Genomic DNA, 22,972 nt, shown 5'->3' on the forward strand with positions numbered 1-22,972 from the left:
AACACGTCCACAAGTTGGGTGGTATGTACGTGAGTATTTGTTTAATAAGAAAGCAGAGTTACCACAGAAATGGCTTCTTAGCGTGCGGCTCCCTCTCAATCAGATATAACCGAGCTTTTCAAAATTAAGCCAATGTCAACTGGTCAACAAATGGTGCAGCGTACCTTGGAGTGAGAACGACTTGCGTTTCAAGAGACTCCGTTTTTAGCATGTGGGCAGGCAGGGGGCATCAACGCCCGGCCATCCACATTTACTATAGCCTGTGCGCGAGGGTGCCAGAGTGCTGGCAGAGGGAATATTAAGAATGGCGATAACCCACCAGTCTTACTGAATTGCCCCCAACATGTGAACAGAGAAATATATCACGAAAGAAAATAAAATTAAAGTGTGATAATACTACTGATTTTATTAGCGGGTTTTTTTTTTTTCTTCATTAAATTGAACTCAGTTGATTGCTGTAGGTTCAGCTCTTTTTGGTTACTACTTGTTTAATTCAAATTACTTAATCACTCATCTTGCACTTGCAAACTGTAAAAGTAAAGTCACACTCAGTCCTTCTAATCTAAATCTGGTGGACTTGAAGTTGCACTTGATTGAATGTACTGTCAAGAATGGCACCACTGTAGGTGGCTGCCTGTGCATCGGCTCGTGCTCCCCCCGCCGCACCAGCTTGTCACCCCCCTTTCAGTACCCTGCCCAAAGCAGTAGGGGCTCCATGTTGCCTGACGTGGTACAACAGAGCATCGAAACTGGAATCTGGCAGCCAAGATCACCAGTTGTGGCATCACCAGTAAGTGATCACAACCAGCGCAAGTCAGGAAGAACACTGTACCACTCTTCCAAAGGTAGCCAGCTCCAGGCAGCTTAACCGCCAGTATCGGGCAGTGTCTCTTCTGCCAAACCAATAACAGCACTTACTGTTCCACCCAAATCACTGTTAGCGCCACACCAGCAACCCTATTGTAGTACCCTTTATGCATGTCTGTCTAGCTTGTGTCTATTTGTTATTGTTACTATTGTATTTCATACTGTAATTGTTCACCTCATGTAATGTGGTCTTGTTGACCTGTACTTATCTACTATAAAGTACTACGATATCGTAGAAATCATTATGGTCTCCAAAGCAAAGTTGCAATCAGCTATGCATCTCTTACCATTGCGGAGAGAATGTAGCACATGGTAACCATTCCAATTAATATCCAGCTATCTATTAAATGGATCGGCTCGTTCTAGCAGAGAAGTGGCAGCTGATACTTAGCCGGTCTATGATCTGGTTCACAGATGAAGGACATACTCGAAAGAGGCCTCGTCTATAACATCTATTCCCTAAAACAGTGATCCCCAACTTTTTTTTGCCCAGGGACTGGCAGCGAGCATAAATTTTTTTTTCCAGGGACCAGTGGGCATGTGTAGGTGGTCTGGTGTCTAGCCAAAAATGTATGGCTTATATCAGTGATGGCAAACCTTTTAGAGACTGAGTGCCCAAACTACAACCAAAATCGACTTATTTACCATGAAGTGCCAACATGGAATTTTAAGCAATAACTTATTGCTACGTGTTCTTCCTCCTAAGGCTACCAATACAGTTGAAAGAAAGAGGCACAAAGCTTCTCTCCAGGGTCTCTCAGTACAGGAAGAATGTTGGGTCCAGCAGGGCAGTATCTCTTAAGTTGCCTGGGACTGCAGGAAGATTTGGTGAACTCTGTCCTGTGGTGATGGCCTGAGTGCCCACAGAAAGGGCTCCGAGTGCCACCTCTGCCATAGGTTCGCCACCACTGGCTTATATTGTCCCACTTATATTGGCCTCCCTGCTTCCATTGTCCATTGATTTTTTTTTTTTTTTTTTTTTCTTTTTTTTTTGTACAGTTTTCCACGGCCCGGTCTTGGACTGCGGCCCATTGGTTGAGGAACACTGTCCTACAAGATCTTGTATACATAAGCAGAACATATATAAATATAAAAATGACTAGTACTGTAGTATTACTTTGGATCCCTTGAGCAATTTTGCTGCTGGTTCGGTCTGTACTGGGTGCTTACACATTTGGTTCTGCCGTAGTGGAGGGGACAAAGCCACTGCTAGAAAAAGCCACTATGACAATTAATCTCCAATGATCAGGTATTTTACATTACAAGATGGCTTTCTATCCATTTCTATTTGTGGGGGATTGTAAGAAAGTAACTTTTGTGCCTTCTTTAGAAGTTCTTTATCCTAAAATTGGGTTTATTGACTCCAAAACACCTACATATTTGGGGCATGGCTGAATACTTTGGGTTACATCAGTCTTGCATAATTTTAGTGTGGGCAACCCATAATGTGACATCCCGATGATACTATAAATCACGTAGTGGATCAATCGGAATTAAGAATTGCTAAATCCTTTCAGAATTCAGTGTATTACAGTTTTTCTACATGCGTTCAGATACTTGTTGGTCCTCATTTTTGCTGGGGCTCTGGTGCGCAAGGCTCTTCATAAAGTTACAATTGACTCCTCTAGACATGAGCTGATGGCTCTCAGAAGACTCCTCTGTCCCGTAATGTGTCAGTGAGCTGAGGAGTGAGCTCATCCGCTTAATAGACTTGTTTTTGTTTATTTAGCTAACAATAGGCTACTTTCTCGTTGTAGTCAATTTTAGACCATTTGAAAGCCATTATTAAAAATGAGCAGAATTTGTCACAATCAAATTGTTTCTTTCTTGGGGCCCCTGATATTTTGTGACTCTTTGACACAACAGTCCATCTGTCGAGTGATTTATCACAGCCAGTCAACAGTTATCATATTGTGACCGTCGTGGAGTTACTCATCTCTTTGTTCAAGCTTCTGAGTAGAAGATGATCAGCTATCAGCCTTAATAATGGACATATTCATTCTACATGTAAATGCTAATAAATCTGAGAAATGTGTGATCCTTTGCATCACACGACACTCTAAATGGTAGAACAATATCGTTACGGTCAGTGGTACAATTGTTCATTTGTTATTGAGGAAAATAGGTCATGGTCACGTGACTAGTCACCTGATGACTATAACTCAGCCGTATCAATGGCCTCCATACACATCAGAAATGACTATTTCTGAGAAAGTGTGTGTATATCAATACACTTCAGATTGGCAATGGATCCCAGCCTTCATGAACACAATGTGCAATCTTATTTGAAATGTTAAGTGATATAATTGATGATTGTTAATTTATTTTTATATCATTTTTATTCTCATGAACGATTGCTTTACTGTTTTTTCATTATTTTTCTTGTTATAATTTTCTATAAATTCTCTTATTATGCTATACTAGGGCATAATAGTAACTCCAAAAGAGTTATGTGGTACATCTCATGCACATGATGGTATTGAGGGCCATTAGAGGTCTATTACACCTATTCATGGTGCAGTGAGTGCTGAGTACTGAGCTGGGCGTCCATTATATCTTTGGCTACCCAACTTCTGATAGGGGAGGGGTGCAGCGCTCACCCCCTCACCTTCTACACCCGTCCGTGCTACGCCTACACAGCCGCCTTACATTCTGTTGACTTCTGTATTGTACTGCACATTTACAACTACAATGGCCAATTTTATTTGAAATGTTAAGTGATATAATTGAGGGCTTAGTTGTAAATGGACAGTATAATACAGATGTCAACAAGGTGTAAGGCCTTCTACAGCATGGACGGATGTAGACGGTGAGCGGGTGAGTGCTCCGCCCCTCCACTATCAGAAGCTGGGCTGCCAAAGATATCATGGACTCCCAGCTTGGTCTTGGTGCGCTCACTGTACCGTGAAAGTGCTTTGACATAACAACTAAGGTCGTAGTGCTTGCAATAACATATAAAAGGGGTTGTACCGAATTTGGAAGTTATCTCCTATCCTGATTGGTCAGGGTCCAGCTCCTGGGACTTAATCTGGTCTCATTAATTGGTTGAATGACAGGTCGAGCATGTGTCTTGCCACTTCATTCAGTAATATGGGAGTATCCAGAATTGTTGAGCATAGACTGTGAATGAGAGTGCCAAAGGTAACAGAGCACTGTGCTCTGCAATTTCCAAAACTCATGAGTAGAATCAGCAAAATGTCTGAACACTAGTGATAGAAGTTTGGTGAGATGAGTAAAGGTTTTTTATTTTATTTTCGTAAAGCAATTCTGCACCTTTTCTCAATAGAAATAGAATCCTTTTAAAGTTTATTTAGATATTTTTACATGTTTTCTGACTACATTCGTGTCCTGTATAAATTCTACATAGTTGTGATAAATAATACTGCAAGAACTGGATGGAGATAAATTTGGATACGTTAATTTTTTTTTTTCCCCTTATTAAAAACATGGAAAATGTTAAATGAGCAAAACTCACATCCAGCTGGAAACCACAATGCAGCATTAAATGTACGTGTTACGGGCGCTCTGTGTGCATTCACAGCATGTGGACCCCGGCATGTACAAGCCTTCCTCTAATCATATGAAAAGCGTGCCATTTATAATTCATATCCTGTAATGTTGTATTAAAAATGTGATCCTTTATTCTGTTTCAAATTTTTTTTGCTTTTCCTACCCTGATCCAAGTGCAATTTGCAGGCACAGTTGGGTAAAATGCTCACATGAAGTCAGCTCGGGAGGGGAGGGGTCGGACACTTTTTTTTTTTTTCATGGCCAGTGCACAGCAGGTCAGCTTCTGATGTGGGAGCAGAGGAGAGAGAAACAATATTATTCCTACTGTAATACTGTTGGGTAAACTGTGTCAGAGAGCTTCTGTACATGAGTCCAACTGGTAATAATTCATCGGCACATACGATGAAAAGAGGGCTTTTTCTCCAAGTCTATTAAAAAATCAGCAACCTTTCCATACCCTACAGAAAGTAAAATGGGACTTAGTAAAAATAAACATATGGAAATTCTGAAATTGACGGTAGATAAGAATCATCCGTATAACACATAGAGGATGCTACTATTCAGGCATCAACTGCCAGGGGCAACATTTTAAAAATATTCCAACTAAATTGGGTATTATCATAATTTTTTATTTTTTTATTTAAAGGATTTGTGTCAAATAATTCTGATTTAAGAGAAACTTAACACTTTGTATATACAGGCGGTCCCCTACTTAAGAACACCTGACTTACAGACGACCCCCTAGTTACAAACGGACCTCTGGAATTTGGTAATTTACTGTACTTTAGTCCCAGGCTATAATAAACAGCTATAACAGTTATCAAAGGTGTTTGAAATTTAAGATTTATTGTTAATCCTGGTTTTTATGACAACCCAAAATTTTTAAATCCAATAGTCGTAGAGACCAAAAAAAAAAACTTTGCCTGGGATTACAATTATAAAATATACAGTTTCGACTTCCATACAAATTCAACTTAAGAACAAACATACAGAACCTATCCTGTATGTAACCTGGGGACGGCCTGTATTAGGGAATTGTATTATATGCTCTATAGTAACTAGTGCAATTAACAATTGCTGAGTAGTGGTGAGGATTCCACTTAGTTTTCACATATTTTTTTCTTTTACATTAAAATTTACATTTACTTGGTGTTTTTTTTTTTTTACTTTTTTAATGCAGCTGTACAAGGGCTTGTTTTTTTATAGGACAGCTATATTTTTTATATCAATTCATTATGTATTTTTTTTTTTAATTTTAAAGCTGTTGTGTACAAATATTTCCTGGTGGAGCAGTGAGGGTCTGAGTAGGGCGCCTAAGGTTCAAGACTGTAGAGGTGCTAAAAAGACAGTACAGGCAGTCCCTGGGTTAGGTACAAGATAAGAACAAACCTATGGAACCTAAGTTGAATTTGTATGCAAGTCAAAACTGTATATTTTATAATTGTAGTTACATACAAATTTTTTTTTGCCCCACTGACAACTGGAGTTTCAAAATTTTTTGCTGTAATTGGCCCAGGGATTATGAATAAAGCTTCATTACAGACACCTTACAGCTGATCATTGCAACCTGGGAGTATAGTAAAGCATCCAGAGACTTCACCAGAGATTACAGTGGGCAGAGCGGTCCGTCTGTAAGTCGGATGTCCTTAAGTAGGGGGCCGCCTGTAACTTCTTTTTTTTTTTTATTAAAAAAATAAATAAAAAAATGTAATCAAAACTTAAAAGCTCAAAGCACTCCCATTCCTTAGAACTGGTATCAATAAAATAAATAAATTCATAAACATGTTAGGCATCATCTCATACCAAAACTCCTGATCTATCAAAATAGAAAAACTGATATTTCTGACGGTGAACCCCTACATGGAAAATAGTGCCCAAATGACCAAATCAATACTTTTTTGTCACTTTGAAACACAAAAAAAAATGTAAAATTGTGTTCAAAAGGTCATATAGTCCCTATAACAACTTACACAGTTCTGTACACTGAAGTATGAAGAGGTTATTGGTCTCAGAATATGACAAAATTAAGATTTTACCGACCCAAATAATAAAGTGGTACAGGCGGTCCCCTACTTAAGGACACCCGACTTACAGACAACCCATAGTTACAGACGGACCCCTCTGCCCACTGTGACCTCTGGTGAAGCTCTCTGGATGCTTTAAAATAGTCCCAGATTGCAATAATCAGCTTAAAATTGTCTGCAAAGAAGCTTTATTGATAATTCTTGGTCCTATTACAGCAAAAAAATTTGAAACTCCAATTGTCACTGGGGCAAAAAAAAAAAATTGTCGGGAACTACAATTATAAAATATACAGTTTCGACTTACATACAAATTCAACTTAAGAACAAACCTACAGTCCCTATCTTGTATGTAACCTGGGGACTGCCTGTATTTTCCTTTTGGAGTACACAGTGAAAATCCTGCAAATTGTTTTTTTCCATTCATTATACCAAACTTAGAATTTTTTTCCCCGCTTCCCAGTACACGGCATGGGATAGTACATACTGACTCTAATTTGTTATAAAGCAAACAAGCCCTAATACAGTGGGGAGTGAAAAATGGAAATGCTGAAACAAAAAAGGGCCCTTAAGGGGTTAATAGTACTCACTATGCAGAAAAAAAAATACGTTTAATTACACTTATACAAAACCTATATAGTACTTTTGAATGTTTTTTTTTTAATATATATTTTTGAGGGTGGTACTTTACTTGGAGAAAACATAGGCACAAGGTGGTTTTCGGAGCCAGGAATATGGCGCTGCATACACTCCACATCAATGGTTAGATACAATGGGGTACATTTACTTACCCGGCCGACAGAGTTCACCGGAATGCACTGTGCCGCGATTCACTAAGATCGTGCGCCCGACTTCCTGCATGTGTCGCTTCCCCACTCAGGTCCAACGGAGTTCACCTTCTTCTTCCTGGTGCATGTGAGTGTATTGTCTTGCAACACAATTTGAATATTAAAGCCCGCACTCAGTCCGAATCAGTCAGATCGTCTGACGGCCCGCCCCCTGATTTCCGTCGCATGAAAGCCGGCACAAATCCCGAAAACCATGAACAGTCCGACGGATATGTGATCCGGGGACCCTTAGTACATAAGCCCCAATGTCTTTATTGTTGGCAACAATAAAGACATTGTTTCTAACGATTAATGTGCAGTGTATACAGCGCCATATTCCTGGCTCCGAAAACCTCCTTGTGCCTATGTTTTCTATGTCTTTAAGAGCATTATCAGCAGGATCTGATATTGCTCTAACTTCGGAGCTAACAGCGGGCAGCATACTAAGACGAATACGCTGAAAATAAAGACACATGAAAAATGCCTTTCTTCTCTATAACAAGGTGAGCATATCACTATAAGTTGACAAGCCTAAATTGAAGATACCGTTGAATTTGGTGCACTTTTTTGTCTTTGTTCCAACCTACATACAAATTCAACATAAGAACAAACCTATGAAACCTATCGTGTAGGTAACCCGGGCACTGCCTGTACTTTACTCACCTGGCAAGGAGTTCAACCATTGGGGATCGCCCCAGTCATCCAGCAGTTTGGTGTTCCATAGGCACTGACCTCACGAGCCGCAGGTTAGTTATATATGTATCCCAATGTACTATATATCCAATACTACCCATAAAATTTGACATATAGAATATGTTACATAAAGATGTAACAAGTTTCCTAGGAGAAAAGGGCCTCTCATACTTTACCAGCGAAGACACTTTCTCCACTGGCTCACTTATTTATTGGCATCACTCCGACTACTGCACCGACACATCATACTACCGTCGCTTTGTGTTGGATATCAAAATCGGGTCACCCTTTCTTTGTAAAAGTCAAGATTTTCAGTTAAAGGACAGGTTCTTTAATCTGTTTACCACTTGGGTTGATTTAACATAAAATGTCTTGTGCCCCCATGAGAATGATGCAAACACCTCAACATTCCGACTTGAACTAAGCCAACTAACAATCTAATTTACAGTTGGGGTGGACTCTCCCATGTTGGTCCGTGGACCAAGGACTGGGGGCTTAACTCCATGCATCATATTGATACATAATGAAGGAATAATTACAGTGTGTATCGGGAAAGCCCATATCGGTATCATGCACAGCGGTCGGTCCGTGACTCGTTCTCGGACAATGTGAATCCGGCCTTAGACATTCCCATTGTACATCAGATGTTTCCTTCAGCATTTTGTCCATTGGGTAAATGTAGTGTAGTATAAGACTGACTGTCTACATTGGTTAGTATGCTCCATGGATTATCTCTGTTGTCAGCCACTTCTTCCTATACCTACCAATCACTTTACCGGACAATAAAAACTCGGATCCAATGCTAGAGCATAGATTAGCGTCTGTGGCCATAGTACAAAGCTCTTTATAATCATTCCCACCTACAACGAGGTCGAGAGTGCCAGGGACAACATGAGACCTCCATATTATAGGGCAATCGGGCGTGCGCTGTGTTTTTGTTTTAACCGCACTGTTGCTGTTTTCTGGTTGGGTGAAAATAGGTAACGTAAACGAATCCGGAAAAATGTCAATGACAGGTTTGTAGAGCAGTGTACTGTGAAAATGTGGTCGCTTCTTCCTTTCTCCACACAGAATGTTCTCTCAAGAATATAAACACAAATTGCATGTGTTGGTCTTAAGAAATGACTTTGCTTCCACTGTTCAAGAGAAAGGGTAGCGTATCGTTATCGTTAGGACGAGTGTCAGGGACTATTGTTAATTAGAGGCGTATGGTTACTGCATTATGTTAGTTTGTTACCAAATTATGGAATACATAAAAATGTAATTCTGAGATGCTTGTCGACCCCAAGAGCAGAGGACCAATAGCGTCTTCAGCTTTTCAGCAGTACTTGGAATTTTATTGCATTTTCATTTAACACTTTCCCAGCATGATCTGACAGTTCACGTTACATTAACACATTGGGGCAGATTTACTTACCCGGTCCATTCGCGATCCAGCGGCGCGTTCTCTGCGGTGGATTCGGGTCCGGCCGGGATTCACTAAGGCAGTTCCTCCAACGTCCACCAGGTGGCGCTGCTGCGCTGAAGTCCGCGGAAATGCACTCAAGTACACCGGCCTATTCCTGGTGAAGGTAAGTGCAAGCTCCGCGACCCTTTTTGTTTTTTAAATGCGGCGGTTTTTCCGAATCCGTAGGGTTTTTGTTCGGCCACGCCCCCTCCCCCCCCCCCCGATTTCCGCCGCGTGCATGCCAGCGCCGATGCGGCACAATCCGATCTCGTGCGCCAAAATCCCGGGGCAATTCAGGGGAAATCGGCGCAAATCGGAAATATTCGGGTAACACGTCAGGAAAACGCGAATCGGGCCCTTAGTAAATGACCCCCATTGTGTTTTGAGATGCAATAATACGGCTGAAGAGAGGAAATTCGCCTAATTACATTACTAATTACAAAATGTAGCTGTTTACCAATATGTTTACATTTTGTCAACACACGTTTTGTTAACTTTTGTTAACTGTCGTTTTGTAAACTTGTGTCTTGTAAATGCAAATGTTAACAACAATGTAATTGGGCAAATGTCGTCTCTTCAGCTGTTGTATTGCATTACAAAATGCGTACGTTAACACCAGGTGTAGACATATGCAGGGTTGAACAAGTGATCGCATGTGTCAAACTTTGAAAAAAAAAATTTTTTTAAGTAAAATCTTTTTTTTTTTTTTTAAATAAATTGGAAGTAGGTAAAACACTAAATAAAAAAAATCGTTCTGTCTGTGACCAAAAAAAAAAACTTAAATAAATTATGATTTTTTTTTTGTCCAAATGTCACAAAAAATGTACATGCCCCAAAATAATATCACTGTAAAAAAACAGGAAAGAGTAAAATATAAGCCTAAAACCAATAAGCTATATAAGCACCCCAAAATGAAGTGTCTGAAAAGTGTATCGCGTAGTGCAAAAAAAATCCTCATTAAGGACACAAAGGTTGGGGGGGAACAATATATGGATATATACAGAAAAGATCGCGAGAACAGCAATATGTCAACATCTGCAAAGAGTTTTTGTTCGTTCTCTCCGTGTTTGTGTGGGTTTCCTCCGCGTCCTCTGGTTTCCTCCCACACTCCAAAACATACTGGTAGGTTGATTAGACTGTGAGGCCCATTGGGGACAGGGACTGATTTGGTAAGCTCTGTGCAGCGCTGCATAATCTGTAGGTGCTATATACCGGTATATATAAAGAATTATTATTATTATATTTGAGAACTAATCAATTTGGAGAACAAGGCTTCAGTTGTAGCGGTGGGCATCGGGGAACCCCTTATATCTACGTACAAGAAAAGTTTTCAGTATTTGGCTGATTGTGAACATGTTCTGACAGGACTTTGGCTCTTCCAGCTCAACACAGAATGTTCAATCTCTGAAATGCCATTGTTGTGGCTTGCAGGAAAAAAAAGAGTATTGAGTAAACAGCCTCAGACTTCTGGTGAGACGAGGCAGTTGGGTTCTGTGGTTCCGCAGTCGTCTTTCATCTTGCCCTGTTGGGATTGCGCCAGGGTTTCTTCCAGCTAAAGTTAGTTTTTGAGATTCTTGATAAAGATCGACCATTCCCGATGTGATTATCGTGTTTTTATTCCTGCTCTTGTTTTATTTCTTTTATATATTATCTGTTATTTATTTTTATCTTTTTTTTTTTTTTTTATTAGGTGGTCAATTACCATTAAAATGTTTTGGATTTTATTTCTTTGTTTAATGTAATTTTCACAATTTTTATTTTCTGTCGACAATTGTTGGTTGCATATGGTTCAAACATATTGTAACCTTGTGAAGGATTGTGCTATCCGCCTAATTAAAGTGGCATGAGTACTTGTATTAGTAAGAGATCAAATGTATTCTCAGAATTTGTTTTATTTTCTTGTTTCAAAAATTTTACATTAACTTGAACCTGAGTGAGTGAGTGTAGCCGTTTTTCACTTTCTAACATTAACACTTTTCTATTCACTTTTCTATTTTCCTATTACAGATTCATATCAGGGCTTATTATCTGCTCAACAACCAATACATTTCAGTATCACAGTGTAACCCCTGAGTGACGCGACCTAAAAACGCTCTAGTAACCGGGCAATTGTAGCAAATTTTTGTAAGTGCCGGTTTAAGGGCTGTAACTTTTTTTTTTTTGACACATAGAGCTAGTTAAGTTAATAAAAGTCAAAAATGTTTTTATTTGTATTCTTATTTGGGGTTAAAAGTGGAAAAAAGTCTTTTTTTTTTTTTTTTTTGTGCATACTTTTTTGATTTTTAAACGAACCTAAAATTAACATTAATGAATTTCCTATTTTGTTTCAGTCGTTTTGATATATAATTTGTATTGTCTTGGGCAAACGGGGCGATTATGGCGATTTTTGGTGTGTGTTAACTTTATATGTCCCCCATGAGGTTATAAAAGATCCCTGGGGGACATTCCCCCCCCCCCTTTTTTTTTTTTTTCTCTTTCTTTCTAATTTTACTTTATTCTTTTTCTTTTACAAGTTTTCCCCTGTAACTGGGGCATCTTATAAGAGTCTCGGTTACAGAGGTGGTGCTGATCAGAGCTGGACTGGATCTGATTGGACCCAGCAGCTCTGATTAACACTTTTAACATGTGCCGGCCGAGTCTATAGAGCTGGTGGCAGCGCAATGCTTTGAGGAGCGGAGAATGGTCTCCCTAGGGTCTCCAGTTGTCTCTGACACCCGGAGCTAGCGTGGGAGTGGTAGAAAACTCCAGCGACCTCTAACGTTGCTGCAGATTCTGGACCTGCGTCTGCTGACGTCTAAAGTCAACAGGTGGTCCGAAACAGGTTAGTATTACATGCTATGCAATGGAAAGCTGGAAAATTATTCCAACTGTAGTACAGTTGACAATACAGTTGCGCCATTTTCATTGGGGCTTCATATTTACAGGTGTTTTTTTTTTGTGTTCCAAATGACACCTCTCCTTCATTCTCTCTCTCTCAGTACAATCATGTATCTACCAAATTTAATACATTTAAAAAAAAATTAAAACCTTTTCATATTTTCAAATCTTTTGTACTTTGTTGTACAGAATTGTGCATGGCATAAAATTGGGAAAAAAAATAATTTCAAAATCATGGCCCTACCGAAATTCACGTCAGGTATCATTGCGTCCCGAAAATGTTGATCTATCAAAATCTAGAAAAGGATGTTTCTTGTGGTGAACCCTTAATTGAAAATAGTGCCCCAAAATGTCCAAAACACTACTTTCTTGACATTTTGGCAAAAAATAACAGTTGTAATAAAAACGTTCAATAGGACATACAGTCCCCAAAATGGTAAAAATTAAAACTCATAATTGAAAATCATAAAATTGACAACTTGTTCAATTACGTTCATCAATGTTTTAAATAGTTATTAGTGTCAAAATGTGGCAAAAGGAAGATTTTTTTTTTTTTTTTGGACAAAAAGTAAAAACAAATTTTGAATTTGTTTTAATAAATTTTAAACCTAACTATATAAAAATACATATGTGTGTCAATAAATATATGAATGTGATTGTACCGACCCAAATAATAAAAGGAGGTTGGGGGGGGTGATGCTTTTTTTCACCACTTTACTGCATTTGGAATTATTCCAGCTTCCCAGTACACGGCATGGAATATTTAATTCTGTCACTAGGAATTAGAATTTATTACATAGAAAACAAGCCCTCGCACAACTCACACACAATGAAAGATTAGGTTATGGATCGTTAAAGGAGGGGGGAGCAAAACATGGAAATGCAGAAAATGAAAAATAGGCTGTGGTGGGAAGGAGTTGAGCGCATGAAAACGTAGAAATCTCTCCTTGTATCAGCATTCTCCACATTTTAATCCCTACAAATCCAAAAGTGTTCATTTTAGCAAATAAAAATTGTATTCTAATACGATTATCTGTTTTCATAGCTACATTGGGGCAGATTGTCACAAGGGCCTTAAAGTCGGACAGTGCAAAGTTAGACTCCAACAGGTTTAACAAAATTTCTGATTGTGGGATATAAAAACTGGCGTAGTGTAAGCCCTTCCCTCCGTAACCGTTTTTTGTTTTTTTTTAATTTTGCGTTTCTATTTTTTGCTCCCCTTCTTTAAAAACCATAACTTTTTTTTTCATGTATGGAGCTGTATGAGGGCTTGTTTTAATTATTTTTAATAAAATTCTTAATGTGCTGCAATATGACAAAAAGGACGTGTCTGACATGTGGCCTGGAATAACCGTTTTTATATGTTCGTGAATTTTGCGCATGCGCACTCGAACAACTCACGCCAGAGGGAAAAGCTGGAGGAACAGGGCTTGTGCGCAGATTGGGGATGTGGTGATACATAACTTGTTTATGATTGTTTTGTTTGTTTGTTTTTTTTAGTTTATTTTAATATCAGTTCGAAGGAAAAGGGAGTTATTTGAATATTTATTACTTTTTTTGTTTTAATTTGACTTTCTAAAAAATTTTTTTACTGTATTTCTATACTCTTAGGTTACTTTAACCCTAGGGCAGTGATGGCGAACCTTTTAGAGCCTGAGTGCCCAAACTTCAACCAAACGTGCCAGGGCAGTGCAAAGTGCCAGCACAGCAATTTAAGCAGTAATTTATTTCTCCTTGTTCTTTGACAACTTTCAATCGTTCAGTCTCCTAAAGACACCAATGCATTTAAAAGGAGGAGGGCAAATTCACCTATCATTGTAGGAAGATTCTATAGGAAGATTCTTTAAGTCCTGTCTGGTGAACTTCATGCTGGGGTGATGGCCTGAGTGCCCACAGAGAGGGCTCCGAGTGCCACCTCTGGCACCAGTGCCATAGGTTCGCCACCACTGCCCTAGGGAGTCTGATCAACTATACAATATACGATATCACGCTGTGTTCAGTGTGCCGAGCGGAGCCGAGTAGCTGCGCACACCCAGCAGTGCAAAGTGATTATGCCGGGAGGGCACAGCAGGCAGAGTGTTCTCTGACACCGTCCACCGCTGATTGGATGGTGATAGAGAAGATTTGCATATTTACACCCCCCCCAACCATGCTGCAGCTCCTCCGCTCTGACAATACCGAAGATTGAATAGTCAGACATTGGGCTCGTATCTCAGGAACGGAGGGGGGCTAGTAGAAAAATTCAAGTCGCCCCTGAGTCGATGAGCAAGCCCCTACATTCTGGTATGTTAGATTTAATAAGTTTTGGGGTGGTGAAAGGCCCTCTTTTAGTGTCGCCATTGTGCTTGAGGGTGGCATTTAAGTGGTTAGCACCCTTGTTCAGTGCCATCCCTGATCACTGTGTTCAGCCGTTGTTGTTAGTTGCAAAATGCATCTAATACCCACTGAATACGGACCAAGCATACATCCTCACCTGGCATGTGACGTACATTTAAGTCAAATGTCAGTAAGTCATTAAAGAGAACCTGTCATGCAAATTAACCCACCCAAAATAGAGACTTAATTAAAAACTATGTTTAAAAAGCGTTGTCTGTATCCCTAAATCGTTCCTTTCCATGGCTGCAAATGTTACGGAAATCAGTTTGTAAACTTGTATGCAACTCACCTAATGTGAGTCATTCACACTATATGTGTCCTGTATATTAACATTTACTGACATTGTTCTGCCTCCTTGTTCCTGATTGGCGAAGTGCTATGATATTCTGCTGTATGGAACATTGAGAGAGTGCATCATTGGGCACATGAAGTCATGTGACCAGCATGACATCATCTAAGGTCCTGTTACATCTGCAACATCTACCTCTTGCCTGATCACCTGAAACCATAGGAGTTTCTATGGAGAATGGGAAAGAATAGAAGTCCATGGAGGCTGCTGAGGATTTCATGTGATCAGATATATACATGGTGTACAGCTTGCTAATGTTTGGAGACTAAAGGACCTGTGATGATGTTACTTTGGTTACATAACATGCTGAGAAGAGGCATGGGACGTATTACAAGCCTTCTATGAGGGAAACAATAGGGTTGTATATGAACCTGTCACTAGCTGTATACTGTATGTTAAAATTTAGTGACATGTTCTCTTTAAGACTGTGTTTTCTGGCTTTACACCTTCTATTCATTGTCTTTAAATATGTTGCAGTTATTGGTGCAATGAAGTAAAGCTTTTGGCACAATTTAGACTGTATGTGCTTTAAACAAGGATATGTGGCTTTTGTTTGTTTCAGTCGCATCTGCGTCCTAAAACTGTCTAACACTGCTTGACATTTTAGTAATATTTTTTGTGCAGCAACAATCTTAATGTCAGTGCATGTATAAAGAAAAAAAATGGGAGGCAGAAGATTTTTCTTTTTTTTTTTTTTCAAAGTCCAGCTACAATCCAGCAGCTACAGTCAGATGTAGTCAGTCTGCTAAACATGGTTCCCAATTATGTTCCCTTTAATGACAACCCTGCTAAATTGTTGGGTTAAAGTAGACAATTCCTAGAGTGTAGAAAAGCAAAAAAAAAAAAACTAAAAACTTTTTGTTGCAAATTTTTGTATTAGCATATTGTATTCTTCCATTAAACAGCAGCGTTTTTACGACCACAGCTGTGAGGAAGTATCTGTAATGTCTTTAGTTCACTGTATAATAAGTTTTAACGAAGAAGACCTTTGCCAATTTCATGTTTTGCTGACAGTACCGGAGTCTTTTAAGCCCGTTATGTTTAGGGCTCTGCACAGGACTGCCATGGTTCTCCAGGCATTTGTAGCAACCACTTTAATAAATACATCTTGTTTGAATTGGATGAGCATGTAGCAGGGCCTGTGGCACCCTTTCAGAGGAGCCCAACAGCACATGAATTGATTAGGCAGATGAGTAGTCAGATGCCGCTGCCAGGGAAAGACTTGGGAAGTACTATAATGATCCTGTTTGTTTAAAGGCCAGGAAATATGAACTGCTTGGATGCAAGCAGCGGTTATGCAACAAGAAGACCAGAATTTGGATCCTTTGTCCAAGGAAGGGGAAAACCAAAAAGTTCCACCTCTTAGCAAAAGATATTTACAAGCTCGGTGAGGGCTGCGAGCCGGCGAAGACCACCCAGCCTTCACAGGATACAGATCGGTAGGGGAGAAACAGCAGTGGGGATAGTCTCATTAGACAGCAGTTCCCATGTAAGCCGGGTTGGGTGACTCCTCCTAAATGTCGACTCTACCCCTGGCAGATTTCTGATTTATTGAATGTAGTGTTTCACAGTTATAATTTCATAGTGACTTTTATATTGAGGAAATCGTGTGCCTGTGCGCTCTCGCTGCACACAGACGGTGAACTGAGGGAATGGTGAAACTTGACTCTCGGGCAAGTAAAACACATCAGAAACCACAATAGAGTTGAGGAGGCAGCAAATTCAATTTACAAGAGTTACTTTGTGAGACAATATCACATTATTAACTATGAAGGTAATGATTTCTACTTGGGTATACGTGGATACATAGATATGTATAGATTGTTTGGTGTATCTTTCTGTCTACTAGGAGCGTCTTATGAGAGTCTATCTATCTCTCTCATCTTTATCGTCTATCAGTCTTATCTTTGTGTCTGTCTGTCTGTCTCGTCTGTCTGTCTCGTCTGTCTGTCTGTCCTGTCTGTCTGTCTGTCTCGTCTGTCTGTCTGTCTCGTCTGTCTGTCTGTCTGTCTCGTCTGTCTGTCTGTCTCGTCTGTCTGTCTATATATCTTTCTATCTAAAGTTGAAAAAAAAAGCGTAGACAGCACTTCAAACTTCCAAAATTCCAAAGGGTGAAGTTTATTGAAACAGTGGCGACGTTTCGATGTAAACCACCTTCATCAAGCCGAATCGTCACCACTGTTTCAATTTACTTCACCCTTTAGATTTTTGGAAGTTTGGAGTGCTGCCTACACTTTTTTCAACTTTACTACACAAGGATCTTGCCAGGATCTATGGAGGCTCTGCACCCCCTCTTTTGAGGTTTTTTTCCACTGTGCAGACTTGTTTTTTTTTTTTTTTTCATCTGTATCTCTTTATCTATTAGCACAGTGTTTACTGGACCCCTGTATGGGGGAGGGTTCAGCGCTCGAATGTTTGAGCTTTAAACCCATGTAGCTATCTATAAAGATAAGTTGCAGTACCAGATGGAACTCTTAGACGGGTCTAGTGTTGTTTATTGGAGAAGCTTATTAGCAAATCTGTGGTCCAAAAATGGTGTTCATGAAGACTAGAAAGCTAGATATCCAAAAACATGCAATGAGGCAGCACTCCGGTAAGTATAAAGGTGATCTATACTTACCGGAGTGCTGACTCATTGCATTTTTTTGGGATATCTGACCTTACAAACCTGTGGATCGGGTTTGTTGGAGGCGTGCACCCACCACTGGATTTGATCCATTATATCCGCTGTGCTTCTCCACAATCGGACTGTTTGCTAGAAAGATAGATATCCAAGGAAAGAGAGGCAGCACATCCAATTGTTAAAAAAATATGGTGCAAGGGCGCGTTTATTTCAGTGCAGTGCGTCTATTTTTGGTGCAGTTTACTAGAGGAAGATGTGAACTGCGTCAAAACGTCGCACTGAAATAAATGCGCCCTTGCACCATTTTATTTAAAATTTTGATGTGCTGCCTCTTTCCTTGGATATCTATCTATCTAGTCTTCGTGCACACCAGTTTTGGACCACAGATTTGTTAATAAGCTTCTCCAGTAAACAACGCTAGATCCGTCTTCGTGTTGCGTCTGGTAATGCAACTTACCTCCATTCACTTTAGGGAACAGAACCACAACACCTTACACAAGCGGTTGATATTTGTGGTATTGTTTTCACTATTTTTTATAAGAAACTAGTCATGATTTTGTATGGCTCTACATCACTCTTTAGTTTCACCATTTAGATATTTGACTTGTAGGTGTTTTACCATTTTACTTCTATCTGTGTAATTTTTTAGTTCTGCAAAACAGGCAATCAAGTAAATTGACGCTCTTAGTATGTAGCCATGGCTATGATTGGCTTAGGTATGCATGGCTAGTAGCTAGGGGCCTCAATCTGCCGGATTAGCTTTTTGGCTGCCAAACCCCAACGGGAACTTGGGTTCTGCTCATATCTATCCATCACAGTTGTGATGTTGTTAGAGGCTCTCATAGAGGTCATTATCAATATGTCAGAAGATAAAGCTGTATATTCAAATCACACTACCAAAAAAGCTGTATTGCAGTGTATTGTATAAGTGATCAGACCCCCCTAGGGTTCATGTATAAACTCGAGTATAAGCCTAGTTTTTCAGCACAAAAAATGTGCTGAAAAACCCAAACTTGGCTTATACTAGAGTCAAAAAAATAAATACCCCTGCATATCTTCTGTGCGATCTGTCCGCCAGCTGCAGCAGGCTATATACACTGGGGCAGGGGCTGGCAGGCTATATACACTGGGGCAGGGTCTGGCAGGCTATATACACTGGGGCAGGGTCTTGCAGGCTATATACACTGGGGCAGGGTCTGGCAGGCTATATACACTGGGGCAGGGTCTTGCAGGCTATATACACTGGGGCAGGGTCTGGCAGGCTATATACACTGGGGCAGGGTCTGGCAGGCTATATACACTGGGGCAGGGTCTGGCAGGCTATATACACTAGGGCAGGGGCTGGCAGGCTATATACACTGGGGCAGGGGCTGGCAGGCTATATACACTGGGGCAGGGGCTGGCAGGCTATATACACTGGGGCAGGGTCTGGCAGGCTATATACACTGGGGCAGGGGCTGGCAGGCTATATACACTGGGGCAGGGGCTGGCAGGCTATATACACTGGGGCAGGGGCTGGCAGGCTATATACACTGGGACAGGGGCTGGCTGGCTATATACACTGGGACAGGGGCTGGCTGGCTATATACACTGGGGCAGGGGCTGGCTGGCTATATACTGGTGAGGCTGTGACCAATGCATTTCCCACCCTCGGCTTATACTCGAGTCAATAGGCTTTCCTTGTATTTTGTGTTAAAATTAGGGGCTTCGGCTTATACTCGGGTCGGCTTATACTCGAGTATATACGGTATTTCAAATCATTCCCCATTTCTATATAATCCATGTAAAACGAAATAAATAAAATGATAAACATGTTGGGTATCCCCACGACTTTTTTTTAAAATTTATAATAGCATATAAAATGGTGCCACTAGAAAGTACAGTTTATCCCACAAATGACAAGCTCCCATATCGTTTTTTAACTTAAAAATTAAAAAAAATTTGGCTGTGAAAAATGGAAATACAAAACCCTGAAAAATACTGGTGGACTTTTCAATTAAAAGGGATTTTCCATGGATGAAAGTCATACTTCACTGATCCTATAGTTGGGGGGGGGGGGCAGAAATGGAGTCTGGGATTTATCCTAATGAATTGGAGAAGTTATTATTTCAACGTCTCTTCCTTGGAGAAATACAATCATGTGATTATAGCGATGGGGATTGGAGGAGGAACATCTAAAGGTTGTGTACGTTCTGTGCTGCTTATCTTCTGGTCTACCGGGGTTGTCTTTCAAAAAGTTGCTGGTGCCAGGTTCTTGTGTTACAGGGTTTAATTTGTGACAACTTTCCCAGTTAAATCAACAGGACTCTCGAATTTCAAGAGACTGGATTACACGTGTGTTGGATGCGTTTATTGGTATTTGGGGGTAAAGTCCTTGTTAGCCGCCGTTTTCAATATCACAACAATGTGTGTGGTAGAGAAGTCTAAAGAGCCATCGACTTGCAAGTCCTTATTCTCACATTTTTATATACCTGGCTTGGCCGGCTGCCTCTTGTCCTGTGCGTCTGGTATTAAAGAAGATCCTTTTTTTGATGTTCATTTTGATGATCTACAATAAGTCCTATTGATCTATTTGTTTTTTTTTTTTTTTATTTTTTTTTTTGTGTTCAGCTGCTGGAAAGGGGAGGGGGTCATTTATCATGGCTTGTATCCAGTTCTCTTGAATACAAGCCATGTAAAAATCGGAATTCCTGACCCATGTTTTTTTTCACCTCCCTGCACCACTTCCATGGCAAGTGGACGAGGAGCAGCGTAGAGTCGACCACCTCAGCTCGTCGCATTAACGAAAGCCTTTGCCAGGTTACTAATGCAGGCCAGGACAGCGTGATAGGCAGTGAGATGAGTTAACCCCTTATCGATCAGCCTGTTTTGATGTAAAGATGTCAAAGTATGTTTTGTCTTTTTTGTTTACCTTTCAAAAGAAGTTACTTTTTAACCCCTTTCTGACCAGGCCTTTAAAGGCTTTAATGATCACAGCATTTTTAACAAATTTTCATACTTATTGGTTTAAGTGCCATAGCTTCCTTTTTCTGTATAATACTGTAAAAAGTTTTGCTGCATTTTTTTTAGACCTAAGGATAGTTAAAAGAAAAAAAAAAAAGGGGGATATTTGTTGAATTTTTTCAATTTTTTTTGTGGGTTAAAGTTACAAAAACTGGAAAAAAAATTCTTTTATAATGTATAGTAATATTTTTTTCAGTTTTCAAATAAACTCAAATTAACCATTTTTAAAATTAATTTCCTGGTGTGTGACGGTCGGTTTGATATATATTATGTATAGTCTAGGGGGAAACGGGCAACTGTAGCGTTGTTTTTTTTTTTTTTTTTTAATTATTAGATTGGGGAATATTTAATGTTTATTTTGAAAAAAAAAATTTTTGTATTATTTGTGTTTTAACTTTGTCATGTCCCCATGAGGTTATAAAACACCCCTTGGGGACATTTCCACAATTTTTTCCTTCTTTTTTAAATTTTTTTTTTACTACAGCGATGTCGAAAAGATGTCGCTGTAGACTCTGGACCCACACCTGCTGACATCTATAGTCAGTGGGCGGTCAGGATAAAGTTAAATTCTTCAGTTACCATATGAGGGCTTGTTTTCTTGTTGGTTGAGATCATTTTTTTCAACAGTAATCTTTATTTGTATTCTTTAATACAACAAATATATATATATATTGACTAGAAATTGGGGGGTTTTTTTTGTTTGTTTTTTTACAGTTTTTCAATATTACAAAATGCATCCAAATTCATATTCCACTGAACCTTCCCCACCTCCCAGAATGGTTGCTGGGCATTAGAGTGTTAGACAGAAAGAAGAAAAAAAATGTAAGCAAGTGCACATTCTTCCGTGTCTATATATTACACCAGAATTCCAATTTTTTTTATTTTTTTATAGAATTTTTTCTCATAATCCATTATCTTTTTTTTTACCAATTCTAACCAGTTCTCAGACGAAGGGTAGTCTAGGATCTGGGTTGAGTTGATTTTTTTTTTTAATGGCACATGATGAAATGTTCTAAAACCTTTTTTCTTTTTGACCTTTTTTAAAGAGGTTCTATAAGCACACGAATCCACTCACAAGTAAAACCAACATTGTTTGGGGTAGTTTATAAGCTTTTTAGATAGAACAGTGTTTTCTCTAAAATTCCTTGAAAACAATTTTTATGTTTAATCCACATTTATTAGAGAAAACTATATTTTTATATTCAAGCAAATGAGATTCTTGGTGCAGTTGGAGACATGTCCATTCCTTCTGCTGCGCCCTTTTTTGTCTCTCTTCACCTCTGCCTTTTTGGGGATTCTCAATTATAAGTACTGTTTAAGCTTGGTGGCGCCTAACTGAAAAGGTAAGGCTGGAAAGCTTACACCTACACAATGCTGGTGTTACTTGTGGGGTGATTTAAGGGATGCCAGACTCCAGGTCACTACAATTCTGGAGGAACCAAATTTGTATAATTAAAAAAAAAAAAAATAGTATTCATGTCACCACATTTCAAGACTTGTTTTTTACATACTGGGCTTTCTTTGGGCTTGTTTTTGTGGGATAAGTTGTCATTTTAGTTGGTAGACTTTTGGGCTTTATTTTTTAAAATCTTTTTTGTATTTATTTTTTTACATGATGGTTGGACAATCATGTTTTTTTTTTTTTAAATGATTTGTTGTGGAGAACAATGTAAGTGATGAGGTAGTTGCATATTCATGACTTGATATACATTTTGAAAATAGACTGTTCACCTTCCCAGTCACTACAGCTGTAAGATTGGGGTGGAGGGAGCATTTGTCCAAAATAAGGTCGGAATACCCCTTTAGCCTGGTTGTTTTACTTCCGGTATTTTTACACAAACATTGAGCAAATTCTTCTTAAAAATTTTTTCTTGGTGAAGGAAGAAAACCATTCCCCGTAATTGTAGAGAGTGTGCTAACAGTACTGGCATACTAGTAGGAAGAGATCCTAGCTCTTTAGTATGGAGTTTGTGTGGAACCGCACCATGTTTTCAGAAGAATTACTGTTGGACAGGTTGCAGCACTTTAGGGTTTGTTAGTGGTTCTGTAGACAAATATGGCCAAGACTTGTTGTAAAACAGAAGTAAAAATAATATTCCATAAAAGTGACTTTTGAATGATTTGCGCCAGATGTAATTCCCTTTTTGAGTCATCGGCGTCCTGGCTCCTGTGATTTATCCAGTCCAATGGGTGTTTTTGACACGGTTCTTGGAAATTGTTTCTACGTGACTATAATTGAAGTTGTCGGTTTTTCCTGGAGGTTACATGTCCTGTACTTGATGCTGGGTAATTTTGTGCTCTAGTAGTTAGATTAAGGACATTACACTCTTGTTGCGACTATGACAACAATGTTTGGATCTCGGCAAGGCATAAATATTT

General features: G+C 39.4%; 1 protein-coding gene across 5 annotated transcripts in view; it reads left to right on the forward strand.

The window, feature by feature from the left end:
• The window catches only part of SUPT3H (SPT3 homolog, SAGA and STAGA complex component), a 335,908-nt gene that overhangs the window by 75,023 nt on the left and 237,913 nt on the right, over positions 1-22,972 (forward strand). The window lies entirely within an intron of this gene.

The sequence above is a fragment of the Engystomops pustulosus genome, chromosome 3, assembly GCF_040894005.1.
Source record: "Engystomops pustulosus chromosome 3, aEngPut4.maternal, whole genome shotgun sequence".
Lineage (NCBI taxonomy): Eukaryota > Metazoa > Chordata > Amphibia > Anura > Leptodactylidae > Engystomops > Engystomops pustulosus.